Here is an 18778-nt window from a genome sequence, read left to right as displayed (position 1 = left end):
CCGTTCATTATTGCCCCATAGCTGTGCCATATAGTGCTCTGCACCGTTCATTATTGCCCCATAGCTGTGCCATATAGTGCTCTGCACAGTTCATATTTCCCCATAGCTGTGCCATATAGTGCTCTGCACCGTTCATATTTCCCCATAGCTGTGCCATATAGTGCTCTGCACCGTTCATATTTCCCCATAGCTGTGCCATATAGTGCTCTGCACCGTTCATATTTCCCCATAGCTGTGCCATATAGTGCTCTGCACCGTTCATATTTCCCCATAGCTGTGCCATATAGTGCTCTGCACCGTTCATATTTCCCCATAGCTGTGCCATATAGTGCTCTGCACCGTTCATATTTCCCCACAGCTGTGCCATATAGTGCTCTGCACCGTTCATTATTGCCCCATAGCTGTGCCATATAGTGCTCTGCACCGTTCATTATTGCCCCATAGCTGTGCCATATAGTTCCCTGCACCGTTCATTATTGCCCCATAGCTGTGCCGTATAGTGCTCTGCACCGTTCATATTTCCCCATAGCTGTGCCATATAGTGCTCTGCACCGTTCATATTTCCCCATAGCTGTGCCATATAGTGCTCTGCACCGTTCATATTGCACCATAGCTGTGCCATATAGTGCTCTGCACCGTTCATATTTCCCCATAGCTGTGCCATATAGTGCTCTGCACCGTTCATATTTCCCCGTAGCTGTGCCATATAGTGCTGCACCGTTCATATTGCCCCATAGCTCTGCCATATAGTGCTTTGCACCGTTCATATTTCCCCATAGCTGTGCCACATAGTGCTCTGCACTGTTCATATTGCCCCATAGCTCTGCCATATAGTGCTCTGCACCGTTCATATTTCCCCATAGCTGTGCCCCATATAGTGCTCTGCATCGTTCATATTTCCCCATAGATGCTCCACATATATCCGTGCCATTACTGCTGCTGCTGCTGCAATAAAAAAAAAAAAGCCATACTCACCTCTCTTGCTTGCAGCTCCCGGCGTCTCGTCCCGACGTCTCTCCGCTCTGACTGATCAGGCAGAGGGCGCCGCGCACACTATATGCGTCATCGCGCCCTCTGACCTGAACAGTCAGAGCGCAGAGACGCCGGGAAGATGGTGCGACGCCCGGCGTGTGGAACGTGGACAGGTGAATATGCGATACTTACCTGCTCCCGGCGTCCCGCTCCTTCTCCCGCACAGCTGTCTTCGGTGCCGCAGCCTCTTTCTCTATCAGCGGTCACCGGCACCGCTGATTAGAGAAATGAATATGTGGCTCAACCCCTATGGGAGGTGGAGCAGCTTATTCATTTCTCTAATGAGCGGTCCCACGTGACCGCTGAACAGTGGAAGAACAGCACGGAAGACCGTGGGACAGGCGGGGAGCGTCAGGATCGCTGGAAGCAGGTAAGTATGCCTCAGCGCCCTCACCCCCTCACCCGCCGACTCTGCCACCCACCTTGACTCGAGTATAAGCCGAGAGGGGCACTTTCAGCCCAAAAATTTGGGCTGAAAATCTCGGCTTATACTCGAGTATATACGGTATACATTTTTAGAATTACAAAATGCACCAGCCCAGTACTTACTTTATAAGACACTTGACACCGGCCTTAGAGAAACATTTACTTCTGCAGCCGTTTTTTGTTTTTTTTGCTACTAGTTCACACTTTATCAATATGATTTTGCATTTTATCAACCAATTTGCTGGGGAACAGCTAAAGTTTTCTATTCATCGATTTTTCTTATTTCTCAGTTATGTGTATTGCTTTGCATATAGCATCTGTGAGAAAAAATGAGTCTTCCTTTCCAACTGTAAAAGTGTCAGGGTTTGTTGTGATTTGGGAAACCTGTGATCAGGACTTGAAGGAACCTTACAACTGTGGTTGGAAGGAATACACCGTCAAAGGATAATTCGCTCAGTAAATGAACAGTGTGTTAATGGAAACTATACATGTATAATTCTTATTCTGTGATGTAAATTTTTCATAAAAGAAATCTACGTGTATAAATTTTGTGTAATAACCAAGAAGGCAAAAATAATAATGTTTAGTAGACATGAGTCCTAGTGTTGGATCGGTCATATACATAGGGTGTATGACATCTCATTACTAGCGCTGATGGAAGAATAATAAGGACAGATTTAAAAATCTGGTCAGCTACAAAAACTCACCTAAAAACATGTTAGATATCTCAGGCAGCAATTTTCTTGTTCCCCAGTCTTGCTAACTGGCATATTACTGCCACCTTGTGGTCTGCATGACAGTTGAATGTAGTCACCCTAAGGTTTATGTGCAGCTAAGGACCTTTTTTTTTAATGAAGACATTTCACACAAGGAGTTGTAAATTGATACGTCTGTTAAATCCAAACAGGAAATATATATATATATATATATATATATATATATATATATATATATATATATATATATATATATATATATTACACGGCCGTTTAGAATAAATGCTGTACCCTGCCTTGTTGCATATTGATCTGTATGTATTGCAACAACTATTGTTTGTTTAATATGATGTGATTTATATATCTGCATGCATATTGTTCACATGTCAACAAAGTAAAAAAAAAAAAAAGGAGTCCTCATTTACAGACAGGATGTTCCTCCTCCCCTTCCCTGTGAGCACATTTCTTGTGTGTAGCTGAAGCTGAAAGGACTCACAGCAGATCTCTCTCTCAGAAACCAGATTGATCCTGTTCTCATGTTGTAAGCTGGATGTTCTTAATTCTTAATAAATGAACATTCTCTGTTGCTCGTTGTGGACATCACGCTGATTAACCCGCTGCTAACAGGTTATGGGCCCAGGAGTCAAAGCAATCCCAAACCTACAGAGCACAGAGATAGAAATACAACAGCAAACTGAGAAGAAGTAAAATGGCCACCAGCAGCAACTCAACAAAGTTTACAGTGCCAAGCCTGAATAACCAGAACTACCAATCCTGGAAATTCAAGTTGAAGATGCTGCTGATAAGAGAAGGCACGTGGAAATACACTCAGGACCCTAAGCCTGACCCAGTACCACAGGAATGGCTAGAAATGGATCAGAAAGCACAGAGCACCATATCACTCAGTATAGGGGATGATCAGATTGTGCATGTGTGTAAGTGTGAATCTGCAAAGGAAATGTGGGAGCAGTTGCAGAAAGTACATGAGAGAATAAATGTAAGTAATAAACTCTATCTAATGAGAAAGCTGTATCAGTCTAAGCTACACAATGACCAGGACATGCAAGACTACATTAGGCTACGTTCAGATTTGCGTTGTGTGCCGCTACGTCGGCGATGCAACGCACAACGCAAATAAAAACGCACCAAAACGCACGCAAAAACACTGTGTTTTGCGACGCATGCGTCCTTTTTTGCCGAAATTTGGACGCAAGAAAAATGCAACTTATTGCATTTTCTGCGCCCAACGCTTGCGGCCAAAAAAACGCATGCGTCGCACAACGCAGCACAACGCATGTCCATGCGCCCCCCATGTTAGATATAGGGGCGCATGACGCATGCGTTGCCGCAGTGTTTCCCGACGCAGCGTCGGGAAACGCTAATGTGAACGTTGCCTTAGAAATACTCTGGAGACCGTAGAGCGCCTGCGGGGCATTGGGGAAGATATGAAGGACTTCCATGTAGCAGCACTATTACTTAGTGGTCTCCCAGAAAGCTATGACACTCTGGTAACTGCACTAGATGCACGCCCAGATGATGAGCTGACATTGGAATACGTCAGAGGAAAGCTTGTAGATGAATATAAGAGAAAGGCAGATAATGTGAGCAGCAAGATATGTAACAAGGAAGCTGCTTTACAAACACATGATGTGCCCACCAGCAGAAACCACCCTAAAGAGACACGTGAATGTTTTGTATGCAAGAAGCCAGGTCATTTAAAAGCTGAATGCAGAGTCTGGAAAGCTAAAATGAATCAGTTGAAAAAGCAAAACAGCCAACAGAGAGTTAAGAGTGCTGTATCTGGAAACAATGATTCGGCAAATACTGAAGCTGCATTCACATCAGTCAATGCATTTAAATCAAAGCATGCGTGGTGTATAGATTCTGGTGCAACCAGTCACATGACCAATGACAGAGACTTCTTTACTAAGCTTAACCAAAATAAGTCAGAGAAAGTGATAATGGCAAACGGTCAGTGCATGAACTCAGAAGGCATAGGAGACGGTTATATTGATTGTAACATCTCTGCAACACAAAGTAGAAGGATCTATCAGGAGAAACCACCAGGTGGCACTCCCCAGTGGTTTATGCTGCCCTGACAATGAGAACCCAGAGTCTCAGACAGCCTGTGACAGCTATACTCACAGCACCCGAGAGCTGGGCAAGAAAACACCGTAACAGCTGAGCTGGAGTGAGCAGAACGCCAGGTAGTGAATGTACTGAAAGGACCTGTGGTCACGTGACAACAGGGGGCGGGGCTTAGAGTCCTGTAGCAGGAGTATGCAGGATACTACAGGAACAAAGGGTACAGGAGAAGGGAAAGGGAGTCACCGGACACCAGGGAAAGGATGAGGCAGAGGGAGGCGCAATCCAAGACAAGCCGAGGTCAGTAAACGGGAACGGAAACGCAGTACACAAGGAGCAAGGAAATAAAGAATAGTCAGGGACGTGGCAGGAGTCAGAAAACCAGAGAAGCAGATACACAGTACAGAATCAGAAGGCAAAATCACACCAGGGAACAGAACCGAGTCAGAACCATACAAGCAAGCTACAATACTGGCACAAGGCACAAGCAGAGGTCAACACACTCAGCCAATAGCAAAAGTATAACTGACAGAGATTGAAGCTTCCCAGGACTATAAGAAGCTCACCCCGAACCAAAGAGAGGCCAATAACAAGCCCCAGGTGTGCAGGTCAGAGCCTGCACTGATCAACACATTAACCCCTGGCGTGCAGGTGAAACCCAGCACTGGGATCATGACAGGATCCATGTAAAAGATGTACTATATGTGCCTAGTCTTGAAAGTAATCTATTATCTGTGAAAAAGCTCACAAAACAAGGTAATGAAGTTACATTTAAAGAAGATAGCTGCATCATCTCAAAGGAGGGTCACACATTAGCAAAAGGAAAAATCAGAGATGAACTGTATCAGTTGAAATGTAAAGAGTGTGTATGTACAGCTAAGCAAGAACTGCACAAGAACTGTATTCATGTATGGCACAGGCGGCTTGCGCATAGAGACCCAGAAGCAATAAGAAAGTTATTTCAAGAACAATTAGCTGATAATATTACAATTGATTCCTGTAATCAAACAATGAGTTGTTCCAGCTGTATCAAAGGGAAAATGTCCAGAAAGGCCTTTCCTAAGAAAAGTACTACAAGAACAGAACAACCACAAGATTTAGTACACACGGATATCTGTGGTCCAATGCGTACTCAAACCCCTGGAAAGAAGAGATATTTTCTTACATTTATTGATGACAATTCAAGATATACAGTTGTCTATTTACTTCACAGCAAAAATGAAGTTCCAGAGAAACTTGGAATATATCTAGCTGAAGTACACAACAAGTTTGGAAGAATGCCAAAAACTTTACGTGCAGATAATGGAACTGAGTATACAAGTAATGAAACACAGAGCATTTTAAAGAAAAATGGAATCATATTTCAAACTACTGTACCATACAACCCTGAGCAAAATGGTGTAGCAGAAAGAAGGAACCGGACACTCTGTGAAAGTGCAAGGAGTATGTTATTTGATGCAAATTTGCCTACAGTATATTGGGGCGAAGCTATTATGACGGCTTGTTATCTTCAGAACAGACTACCAAGTAAAGCGACAGAGAAAACTCCATTTGAGCAATGGAATGGTACAAAACCAAAACTACAACACATAAGGATTTTCGGAAGTAAAGCATTTGCACATGTTCCCAAAGAAAAACGAACTAAGTGGGAATCTCATGCCAAGGAAGGCATCCTGGTAGGCTACAGTGAAACCCAGAAAGGTTATAGAATTTTACACCCAGAGACAAACAAGGTCACAATAAGTAAAGATGTAGTGTTTGATGAAAACTTCGTGTCACCCAAGTTTTATGACATTATGCCAGTAGTCCAGATGAAGCAACAACAACAATCTCAATCACAATTACAAGACAACGAAGAAAAGAATGTAGAAGTCTGGCTGGACTCTTCAACCACTGAAGGAACAACAAAAGGCCTAAGTGAACCTGAAATTAGACGGTCGTCAAGATCAAACAAAGGAATACCAGCTAAACGTTTATCCTACATTGTGAAGACAATGCCTGAGTTAGAACCACAGTCATGGGATGAAATGCAGAAACTACCCGCCCATGAAAGAACAAAGTGGATCAATGCTGCGAATGAAGAAATGAACTCGCTTCATCAACTTCAAACTTGGAAACTCACTGAGTTACCACAGGATAAAAAGGCAATTAAGTGCAAATGGGTATTTAAAACCAAATATGATTCTGAAGGTAAAGTCCACAGATTTAAAGCGAGGTTGGTCGCAAAAGGATATTCTCAAAAATATGGCAAAGACAATGATGCTACTTTTTCCCCGGTCGCTAAGCAGACAACATTTAGAGCATTGCTGGCGGTAGCTGCAGTACAAAGGATGTTTCTCAGACATTTGGATATCAAAACTGCATTTTTAAATGGTGACATTGAGGAGGACTTATACATGACTCAACCTGAAGGTTATGTAAAGGAAGGTGAACAGAATCTTGTTTGCAAACTACAAAAATCTCTTTATGGTCTTAAGCAATCGGCAAGAGCATGGAACACTAAAATGAACAAAGTCTTGTTAGAAGAAGGATTTAAAAGAGGTCAAGCGGATCCATGCCTGTACACGAGATATACAGATGGAAAATGGATGTATTTTATCTTATATGTGGACAATGTAATTGTAGTTCATCAAGAAGAAGCTGAAATTGGGAAAATTACTAAGATTTTGAACCAGCATTTTGAAACGAAAGACCTAGGAAATGTGACACATTATCTAGGAATCCATATCCAGAGAGAGGAAGATGGAAGTTTTCTTTTAAATCAAAGTGCAAAGATTAATTCAATTTTGGATCAGTTCGGAATGACGGAGGCCAAAGGTGTATCAACGCCAATGGAATCATCCTACCTGAAACTGGAATAAGATGACCTGTTGCCTAACAACGAGAAATATCGACAGGCAGTGGGGTCACTTCTATATATATCAACTATGACTCGACCGGATATTACAACAGCAGTTGGAATATTGTGCAGATATGTGGAGAAACCGCGCCAAAAGGACTGGAATGCCGTTAAAAGAGTTCTCCAATATTTAAAAGGGACACAAAGTGTAAATTTAAAAATATCTGCAGCAGGAAATCTAAAACTCACCGGCTATGTTAACTCAGATTGGGCTGGTGATTCGCAAGATCGTAAATCCACAAGCGGATACGTATTTAAACTTGGAGAAAGTTCAATCTCCTGGTCTAGTAGAAAACAAGTGTCTGTTGCTTTGTCATCTACAGATGCTGAGTATGTATCCGCAGCCTATGCAAGTCAGGAGATCATTTTACTAAGACAACTGATGGATGAACTTGGCAAACCATTAACTCAGCCAACGGTGATGTATGAGGACAACCAAGGATGCATTAAACTTGCATGCAGTGAAAAGATCAGTGCTAAGCACATCGACGTCAGATGTCATCATCTACGTGATTTAATAGATCGTGGCGTAATTCAATTTGTTTATTGTGAAACTGATAAAATGTTAGCTGATATTTTGACCAAGCCATTGCCATGACCTAGGTTCCAAGAATTGAGAACCACTATGGGACTGACAGAATAAGTAGTTGTTGAGTGGGGGTGTTGGCCTAATTTATATTGATCTGTATGTATTGCAACAACTATTGTTTGTTTAATATGATGTGATTTATATATCCGCATGCATATTGTTCAGATGTCAACAAAGTAAAAAAAAAAGGAGTCCTCATTTACAGACAGGATGTTCCTCCTCCCCCTTCCCTGTGAGCACATTTCTTGTGTGTAGCTGAAGCTGAAAGGACTCACAGCAGATCTCTGTCTCTCTCAGAAACCAGATTGATCCTGTTCTCATTTTGTTAGCTGGATGTTCTTAATTCTTAATAAATGATATATAAACCAAAACAAGAAAACAGAGATCCCTAAAAAATAACTTTTAATAGTATAATTAAAAAGACTATATTTACCCACAAAATTAATAAAACAGTATTAAATGTACCTAGTAGACCCTAGATTGTACTACAATGAGTCCTACCTGGCAGTGGAGGTTGGCACCCTACTTTACTGCGGTTGGCGCCCCCACTCCTCGACGGCTCACCCTTACAAGCCCTAAAAGGACCTATAATAGAGGAAAGGCTCAGTAGGCCCTACTCTTAATGCCTAAAATAATCACCTGCCTATCAGTGGAGGTTGGCACCCTAATTTACTGCGGTAGGCGCCCCCACTCAACGACGGCTTACCCTAGGGTCCCTAATAATCCCTAGTGTATATTATATTACATCTTGACTGATGTAATATTATATACACTATTTGTCATTAAGCATATGCATATCATATAGTGTCACAAGAGTGGACTTTATTTGAGTGCTGGGTCTCTATTTTGTGGACATAAATATTATTGCACCCAGTGTACCCGTATTTGGGTTTCAGTATTCTATCTATCATAGCATTGTTTGCTTGCTCTTTATATTACATCAGTCAAGCACAGTGTTACTTTTTTTTGTTACTTATATTATTTTGTTTAGGTTTATTTTTCTATTTTGTTCTGTTTTTTTCTCTTCTACAGGTATCGGTGGTGTTTGTGGGACAAAATCTTCTTTGTCTATCCCGTGCTATAGGGATTATTAGGGACCCTAGGGTAAGCCGTCGTTGAGTGGGGGCACCTACCGCAGTAAATTAGGGTGCCAACCTCCACTGATAGGCAGGTGATTATTTTAGGCATTAAGAGTAGGGCCTACTGAGCCTTTCCTCTATTATAGGTCCTTTTAGGGCTTGTAAGGGTGAGCCGTCGAGGAGTGTGGGCGCCAACCGCAGTAAAGTAGGGTGCCAACCTCCACTGCCAGGTAGGACTCATTGAAGTTCAATCTAGGGTCTACTAGGTACATTTAATACTGTTTTATTAATTTTGTGGGTAAATATAGTCTTTTTAATTATACTATTAAAAGTTATTTTTTAGGGATCTCTGTTTTCTTGTTTTGGTTTATATACTTTTTTCTGGGATTCCGCATTATTGTGCTTAGGTGTTTTCAGGTTCTTAATAAATGAACATTCTCGGTTGCTCGTTGTGGACATCACGCTGATTAACCCGCTGCTAACATGCCTACTATATCATCATCATTGTCGAGAGTTGATTTTTTTAATCTACTATATAATTGTCTAAGTGTCACTTCCGTCTGTCTGTCTGTGCTTCTGTCTGTCACGGATATTCATTGGTCGCGGCCTCTGTCTGTCATGGAAATCCAAGTCGCTGATTGGTCGTGGCAAAACAGCCACGACCAATCAGCGACGGGCACAAAAGAAAATGGCCTCCCCGCAGTCAGTGCCCATCGTCCGCATACTCCCCTCTGGTCAGTGCTCACACAGGGTTAATGGCAGCGTTGACCGCGGTGTAACGCACTCGGTTAACGTTGCTATTAATCCTGTGTGACCAACTTTTTACTATTCATGCGGCCTATGCAGCATGAATAGTAAAAAGATCTAATGTTAAAAATAATAAAAAAATAAAAAATTGTTATATACTCACCGTCCGTCGGCCCCTCGGATCCACAACAGGCCTTTCCCGCTCGCGATGCTCCGGTAACCGGTCCATGCTGCGATCTTGCGAGATGATGACGTAGCGGTCTCGAGAGACCGCTACATCATCATCTCGCGAGACCGCAATGCACTCTTAGGACCGGAGCGCGCGAGGACCATCGGTAATCGGCCGCTTCGATCGGGAGGCTACGGAAGGTGAGTATGTAACTATTTTTTATTTTAATTCTTTTTTTAACAGGGATATGGTGCATACTACGTGACTGGCCAATATACTATGTGACTGGGCAGTATACTACGTGTCTGTGCTGTATACTACGTGGCTCTGTGCTTTATACTATGTGACTGGGCAATATACTACGTGACTGGGCAGGATACTACGTGTCTGTGCTGTATACTACGTGACTGGGCAATATACTACGTGCGTGACTGGGCAATATACTACGTCACTGGGCAATATACTATGTGGCTGGGCAATATACTATGTGGCTGGGCAATATAATATGTGGCTGGGCAATATACTACGTGACTGGGCAGTATACTACGTGTCTGTGCTGTATACTACGTGGCTCTGTGCTGTATACTACGTGACTGGGCAATATACTTCGTGACTGGGCAATATACTGTGTGGCTGAGCAATATACTGTGTGGCTGGGCAATATACTGTGTGGTTGGGCAATATACTGTGTGGCTGGGCAATATACTGTGTGGCTGGGCAATATTCTATGTGGCTGGGCAATATACTATGTGACTGGGCAATATACTATGTGGCTGGGCAATATACTATGTGGCTGGGGAATATACTATGTGGCTGGGCAATATACTACGTGACTGGCCAATATACTATGTGACTGGGCAGTATACTACGTGTCTGTGCTGCATACTATGTGTCTCTTTGCTGTATACTACGTGACTGGGCAATATACTACGTGACTGGGCAATATACTGTGTGGCTGGGCAATATACTATGTGGCTGGGCAATATACTACGTGGCTGGGCAATATACTACGTGGTTAGGCAATATACTACGTGGACATGCATATTCTAGAATACCCGATGCGTTAGAATCGGGCCACCATCTAGTGTATATATTTCCTGTGTTTTGCTACCTCACAACTTGACACTTCACTTGTTTTTTTGTTTTAGGGTTTCCATCAATTCATGCAAAGAACATGCCTACAACTGTGAATATTAGAGATGCCCTTAATCTGGTAGACTGGGACAATATCCTCAGAAATGAGAATACAGATAATAAATGGGAAATGTTTAAGAACATCCTAAATAGGCAGTGTAAGCGGTTTATACCTTGTGGGAATAAAAGGACTAGAAATAGGAAAAACCCAATGTGGCTAAACAAAGAAGTAAGACAGGCAATGAACAGTAAAAAGAAAGCATTTGCACTACTAAAGCAGGATGGCACCATTGAAGCTCTAAAAAACTATAGGGAGAAAAATACTTTATCTAAAAAACTAATTAAAGCTGCCAAAAAGGAAACAGAGAAGCACATTGCTAAGGAGAGTAAAACTAATCCCAAACTGTTCTTCAACTATATCAATAGTAAAAGAATAAAAACTGAAAATGTAGGCCCCTTAAAAAATAGTGAGGAAAGAATGGTTGTAGATGACGAGGAAAAAGCTAACATATTAAACACCTTCTTCTCCACGGTATTCACGGTGGAAAATGAAATGCTAGGTGAAATCCCAAGAAACAATGAAAACCCTATATTAAGGGTCACCAATCTAACCCAAGAAGAGGTGCGAAACCGGCTAAATAAGATTAAAATAGATAAATCTCCGGGTCCGGATGGCATACACCCACGAGTACTAAGAGAACTAAGTAATGTAATAGATAAACCATTATTTCTTATTTTTAGTGACTCTATAGCGACAGGGTCTGTTCCGCAGGACTGGCGCATAGCAAATGTGGTGCCAATATTCAAAAAGGGCTCTAAAAGTGAACCTGGAAATTATAGGCCAGTAAGTCTAACCTCTATTGTTGGTAAAATATTTGAAGGGTTTCTGAGGGATGTTATTCTGGATTATCTCAATGAGAATAACTGTTTAACTCCATATCAGCATGGGTTTATGAGAAATCGCTCCTGTCAAACCAATCTAATCAGTTTTTATGAAGAGGTAAGCTATAGACTGGACCACGGTGAGTCATTGGACGTGGTATATCTCGATTTTTCCAAAGCGTTTGATACCGTGCCGCACAAGAGGTTGGTACACAAAATGAGAATGCTTGGTCTGGGGGAAAATGTGTGTAAATGGGTTAGTAACTGGCTTAGTGATAGAAAGCAGAGGGTGGTTATAAATGGTATAGTCTCTAACTGGGTCGCTGTGACCAGTGGGGTACCGCAGGGGTCAGTATTGGGACCTGTTCTCTTCAACATATTCATTAATGATCTGGTAGAAGGTTTACACAGTAAAATATCGATATTTGCAGATGATACAAAACTATGTAAAGCAGTTAATACAAGAGAAGATAGTATTCTGCTACAGATGGATCTGGATAAGTTGGAAACTTGGGCTGAAAGGTGGCAGATGAGGTTTAACAATGATAAATGTAAGGTTATACACATGGGAAGAGGGAATCAATATCACCATTACACACTGAACGGGAAACCACTGGGTAAATCTGACAGGGAGAAGGACTTGGGGATCCTAGTTAATGATAAACTTACCTGGAGCAGCCAGTGCCAGGCAGCAGCTGCCAAGGCAAACAGGATCATGGGGTGCATTAAAAGAGGTCTGGATACACATGATGAGAGCATTATACTGCCTCTGTACAAATCCCTAGTTAGACCGCACATGGAGTACTGTGTCCAGTTTTGGGCACCGGTGCTCAGGAAGGATATAATGGAACTAGAGAGAGTACAAAGGAGGGCAACAAAATTAATAAAGGGGATGGGAGAACTACAATACCCAGATAGATTAGCGAAATTAGGATTATTTAGTCTAGAAAATAGACGACTGAGGGGCGATCTAATAACCATGTATAAGTATATAAGGGGACAATACAAATATCTCGCTGAGGATCTGTTTATACCAAGGAAGGTGACGGGCACAAGGGGGCATTCTTTGCGTCTGGAGGAGAGAAGGTTTTTCCACCAACATAGAAGAGGATTCTTTACTGTTAGGGCAGTGAGAATCTGGAATTGCTTGCCTGAGGAGGTGGTGATGGCGAACTCAGTCGAGGGGTTCAAGAGAGGCCTGGATGTCTTCCTGGAGCAGAACAATATTGTATCATACAATTATTAGGTTCTGTAGAAGGACGTAGATCTGGGGATTTATTATGATGGAATATAGGCTGAACTGGATGGACAAATGTCTTTTTTTCGGCCTTACTAACTATGTTACTATGTTACTATGTTACTATTTGGTTTTCTTTTTAATTGTGAAGCAAACAAAATAACTGAAAACTTCAGTGTGCATAACTATTTACCCCCCAAAATTCAATACTTTGTAGAGCCTCCTTTTGCAGCAATTACAGCTGCAAGTTGCTTTGGATAAGTCTATGAGTTGTTCACATCTTACCACTGGGATTTTTGCTCATCCCTCAAGGCAAAACTGCTCCAGCTCTTTCAAGTTAGATGGTTTCCTCTGGTGAACAGCAATCTCTAAATCTGACCACAGATTATCAATTAGATTAAATTCTGGGCTTTGACTAGACCACTCCAGAACATTTACACTTTTGACCTTAAACCACTAGAATGTTGCTTTAGCAGTATGCTTTGGGTCGTTGTCTTGTTGGAAGTTGAACTTCCATCCCAATCTCAAATCACTGACAGACTGAAACAGGGTTTGCTCAAGAATATCCATGTATGTCGCACCATCCACCTTCCCCTTGACTCGGACTATTTTCCCTATCTCTACTGCCAAAAATCTTCCCCACAGCATGATGCATCCACCTCCATTTTTCACTGTGGGGATGGTGTTCTTGGAATGATGAGCCATGTTAGTTTGGCGCCTGATATAGTGTTTACGCCATACATTTGGGGAGTTTCCCACATGATTTTTGGCAAACTCAAAATGAGCTTTACAATTTTTGTGTGTAAGGCTTTTTTTCTGCCCACCCTTCCATAAAGGCCGCTATTGTGGTTGTATGGACAGATAACTCCAGTCTCAGCTTGGGAACTCTGTAGCTCCTTCGAGATTAAAAAAGAGAGAAAAAAAACCCCATAAAAAATATATACTTTATTAGATAACAAAAAATGAAAAAGTAGGCATAAAAACCTTACACGAAACCCCTATCTAATACGTACAGTCCTGTTAAGGGGATAAGAATAAAATCCCCTACAAAAAACCTAAATATATACTGGTAGAATGCCCCACACGACTAAATACAGATAATGAATATGTGATAAAACAATTAGTGATATCAAGTAGCAACTGTAAGGGTGTGTTGATATAAGTGAAGATATCCCTCCAGGCTAGAAAAATGTATATATGCCCATGGGGACCTATGTTGACAAGATCCTTCGTCCTTTTGTTATTGCATTACCCTCATATTTGAGGGATACCATGGATCTACTCACAAAACTTGAGGATATTGACATTGGAAGTAATACCTATTTAGCATCTATCGATGTAGAAGCACTATATAGCAACATCCCACATGAGGCAGGTATCAGAGGGATGGAATTTTATCTTAACACCAGGTCTACCAAATGTGTTCCACATAACAATTTTGTGGTGGAACTCATGATGTTCATTTTGAATCATAACTGCTTCCTCTTCTTTGGGGGTACCTACCACCAGCTCAGGGGGACGGCGATGGGGAGTCCTTGTGCCCTATCGTATGCCAATCTCTTCCTGGGCTGGTGGGAGGAGACTATTATTTTTGTGGAAGAAGCCTGGTGGTTCCCCAAGATTTTGTTTTGGTCGAGATTTATCGACGATGTGTTTATATTATGGACTGGCACGATTGATGAATTCAATCGGTTTATTCTGTGCATCAATGACAATACTATCAATATGAGGTTCACATCGGAGATACAGGTGGAATCTATCAATTTCCTCGACCTCAACATAACAAAGAATCATAAAGGTGGGATTTCCACCAGGACTTTTAGGAAACCAACATCCACTAATAGTCTCCTCAGATGGGACAGTTTCCACCCCGGTATCCCCAAAGGTCAATTTTTACGTATAAGAAGGAACTGTTCTGATAATCATGAATTTACTACACAGGCTTATGACCTTAGGTGTAGATTTGACCAGAGGGGGTACCCTGGAGTAGTCCTCGACGGAGCTTGGAGGCATGCAGCGGGCTGTGCCCGTCATGATTTACTTCACCCACCACCGAAGGTGGACACACCTGAAATCCCGAGAATTATTGGTATGTTTGATAACAAATCCAGTGTGGTACAGAATATTCTAAGAAAACATTGGTGGATCCTTAGAGCGGATCCTGACCTTAAGGACTTTGTTCCACCTATCCCTCAAATCACATACAAGAAGGGCAGATCCATTAAGGATCGTTTAGTCCATAGCTTTTATGATCGACCCAAACCATCTGGTACGTGGCTGGATCGTAAGCCCTGTGGTACCTTTAAATGTGGGGATTGTAAATTCTGCCCATGGGTCAGAAAGGAAAAAGTGTTCAAGAGCACCACATCAGCGAGGATCTATTGTATGAGAGATTTTGCCAACTGTAAATCGGAGGGGGTGGTATATATGGCCACTTGTTTGTGTCCACTCAATTACATCGGGAAAACCAAGAGGGAGCTGCGTAGACGCATTGGTGAGCATCTTGGTGATATCAAACATAGACGGGATACACCGATAGCAAAACATGTCAGACTAGCCCATTTAAATGACAACAGGGCTATCTCGTTTCGTGTTCTTGAAGTTGTGCGGCGCAACCCTCATGGTGGTAATATAGACAAACTACTCCTTCAAAAGGAGTGCCAGTGGATTTTCAAACTGCATACTCTTGTACCGGATGGTCTGAATGAGCAGCAGAATTATTGCTGTTTTTTATGATTCAGTAATCCACTATCACTAACCAGCCTGTTTATTTGGATATTTCTATCCATTATTTATCATTATTTATTATTTATCTGTTGTACTTATTATTTTTATTTTTTTGTTTGCAGTACCTGGTCTGGGTCTCCATTTGGTATATAGTACTTTCATTCAATTGTCATTGGCTATATAATGTCTGGTGTCAGTAATACTATACATATAATCTTGTGTAGGTGCTCAATTATTCTTTTTGATTATTGACTGTGTATGGCGCATTGTACTTTGCGCACTTTTCCGCCCTTGTAGCTATATTTTAATTATCATTTATGGTGCTACATTTGGGCGTTTTGTATTGCACTACAGCGTTATCTTAGGCTGTGCGCCTTCGCATTTATTACCTAATGCCCTTTTATTGGTTGGTCTCCAGTGTATGTGCCGTAGTGGCAGGGGTTTTCTTTACCTTACGTCATGCGCCTGCGTATTTATCTAGCTACAGCACTATTTTAGGCTGGGCGCTTGCGCATTAGCTCGCTATCGCTCCTTAAGGCGTTTGGCCTCTAGCGCGTGCGCTTTGAGAGTAGGGGCTTTTTGTATCTTATGTTAGGCGCCTGCGCATTCAGCATCTACCACTTCACTAATTGTTTAGCCTATAGCGCGTGCGCCGTATCTGGCGGTCTCTCTGTTTGAGCTTCCGCTTCCGTCGGCGGCTAGAGCGAGAGTGTCCCCACGTGTGTATGGGGGCTTCTATGTTCTCCTCTGTCATGGAGGCGCGTTTGATATTTCATTGCGCCTTCGGTCCAGCGGTCTAACTATGGTGCTTTCATCATGAGGTATCGTTAAACAGGAAACCATCATCCTTGAACATGTGTTTATAAGTGGGACCCATAGGTGATTCACTGCAGCCCTATCTTTGCAACTTGCTACTGCCATATCGTTATCTGGTCTCTCCTGATGAACCCAGCTATGTGGGGGAAACGCGTCGAGAGGTTGTTTGGAGGTGTTATTTGCGCAGTCATCGTGATTTGAGCCACTACATCTGGATTGATCATCAGCTGTGGACGTTTGAATGCAGTAGATGAGTATATCATCATTATCCTGACTGTATTGTATATTGGCTGCATTGTCCACATTGCTGCATGTATCTATATGTTATGTATTTAGATGTCTGTGGTGGCGCAGTTCTATTTATCTGTATGGTATAGGTATATCACTAGTCAGTCCTGAGTAGTATTGGCTATTGGATCTTGTATTGGTCAAGCTATAGTACTGGTTTATTTATTTTGTTTGTCCTGTAGTTTTCATATGTTTTTTGTAGTATATATATAGTGATAGTTAGTTTTTTCTATCCCTGTGTCTTACATCACATCTGAGGGGAGGGCCTGTGTTGCTGTATTATTGGTATCACATATCTCTACAAGTTATTTTCAGCCATCTGGCCTTCTGTTTCTTTACCTATCTCTTATAGGGATAAGGTAGGAGACCAGGGATAGCCGTCGTACGAGCGGGGGCGCCATTCTCGACATCTCTTAGGGTGCCAACCTCCGCATCTAGGTAGTATCAACTTGTAGGCATATATACATTTTTCTAGCCTGGAGGGATATCTTCACTTATATCAACACACCCTTACAGTTGCTACTTGATATCACTAATTGTTTTATCACATATTCATTAGGTTATCTGTATTTAGTCGTGTGGGGCATTCTACCAGTATATATTTAGGTTTTTTGTAGGGGATTTTATTCTTATCCCCTTAACAGGACTGTACGTATTAGATAGGGGTTTCGTGTAAGGTTTTTATGCCTACTTTTTCATGTTTTGTTATCTAATAAAGTATATATTTTTTATGGGGGTTTTTTTCTAGCTGTTATACATTGTGATTTTCCCTTAGTACATTTGTTAGCCTAGTAACTCCTTCGAGATTAACTTTACTCTCTGTTCTGCCTCTCTGATTAATGCCCTCCTTGCCCAGGCCAAGAGTTTTGGTGGACGACCCTCTCTTGACAGGTTTGTTGTGGTACCATGTTCTTTCCATTTAGTGATAATGGATTTGATGGTGTTTCGGGGGATTATCACAGATTAGATTATTGTTTTATAACCAAACCCTGACTTGTACTCAACAACTTAATCCCTGACTTATTTTGAGGTCTCCTTGGTCTTGATGGTGTTGTTTGCAGTATAGAAGGAGAGGCGACGTACATAAAATGTTTTCCTCTATTATGGGGGCTCTGGACATTTTGTCATTAACAGTCCTAATAAAAGGACTAAAGCCTTTACAAATGCCAAAACTGCAAGTGATTTAGACCTTTTTGAATGGCCAGATCTGGTTCTGCAGACCATCTTATCTGTAATGCAGGATAAAGGCAAAAAGCAATCACCATCGCCTCATTTTGCGTTCCCATACAGGTCATAATTAGGAGCCAAAAAATACAGTGCTCTGCCATGTTAGATTCTGGAGCAGGAGGAAATTTCATGGACTTATAATTTACACTTGATGATAACATTGCAAGTAGGACTAAATCCATGACAATCGATATAGAAACTGTGGATGCATCACTTTTATCTTATGTTACTCATGAGACAATTGAACTCGAAATCTGTATTGAACCAAATCATCATGAAGCTGTTAGTTTTCATCTTATTTCATCTCCAACATTTCCAGTTATTCTAGGAATTTGTTGGTTTTCAATCCATAACCCGTCAACTTGGCAACGAGTTACATTACCTTTCCCTCTGAGTACTGTAAGAACAATTGCCATGCTAATTTATCTGTTCTCAAACTAATTCAAGTAGATTTGTCATCAGAATGATGATAAACTACCACCTCAGTACCAGCAGTCCAGTGAGGTCTGCAGTAAGACGAAAGCCAATCAACTGCCTCTTCATCATTTTTACACTGTCCCATTTGAATTGCTTCCTGGAGCACGCATTCCGTTTGGGCAAATTTACAATCTTTCTGAACCGGAATTGAAAGTACTAAAGGAATACTTAGATGAAAATTTAGAGAAAGGCTTCATTCAACCTTCTTTTTCGCCAGCTGGAGCCATGTAATGATTACAGGGAAATAA

Source organism: Ranitomeya imitator, chromosome 7 (assembly GCF_032444005.1).
Source record: "Ranitomeya imitator isolate aRanImi1 chromosome 7, aRanImi1.pri, whole genome shotgun sequence".
Lineage (NCBI taxonomy): Eukaryota > Metazoa > Chordata > Amphibia > Anura > Dendrobatidae > Ranitomeya > Ranitomeya imitator.
Note: the sequence above shows the minus strand (reverse complement) of the source record.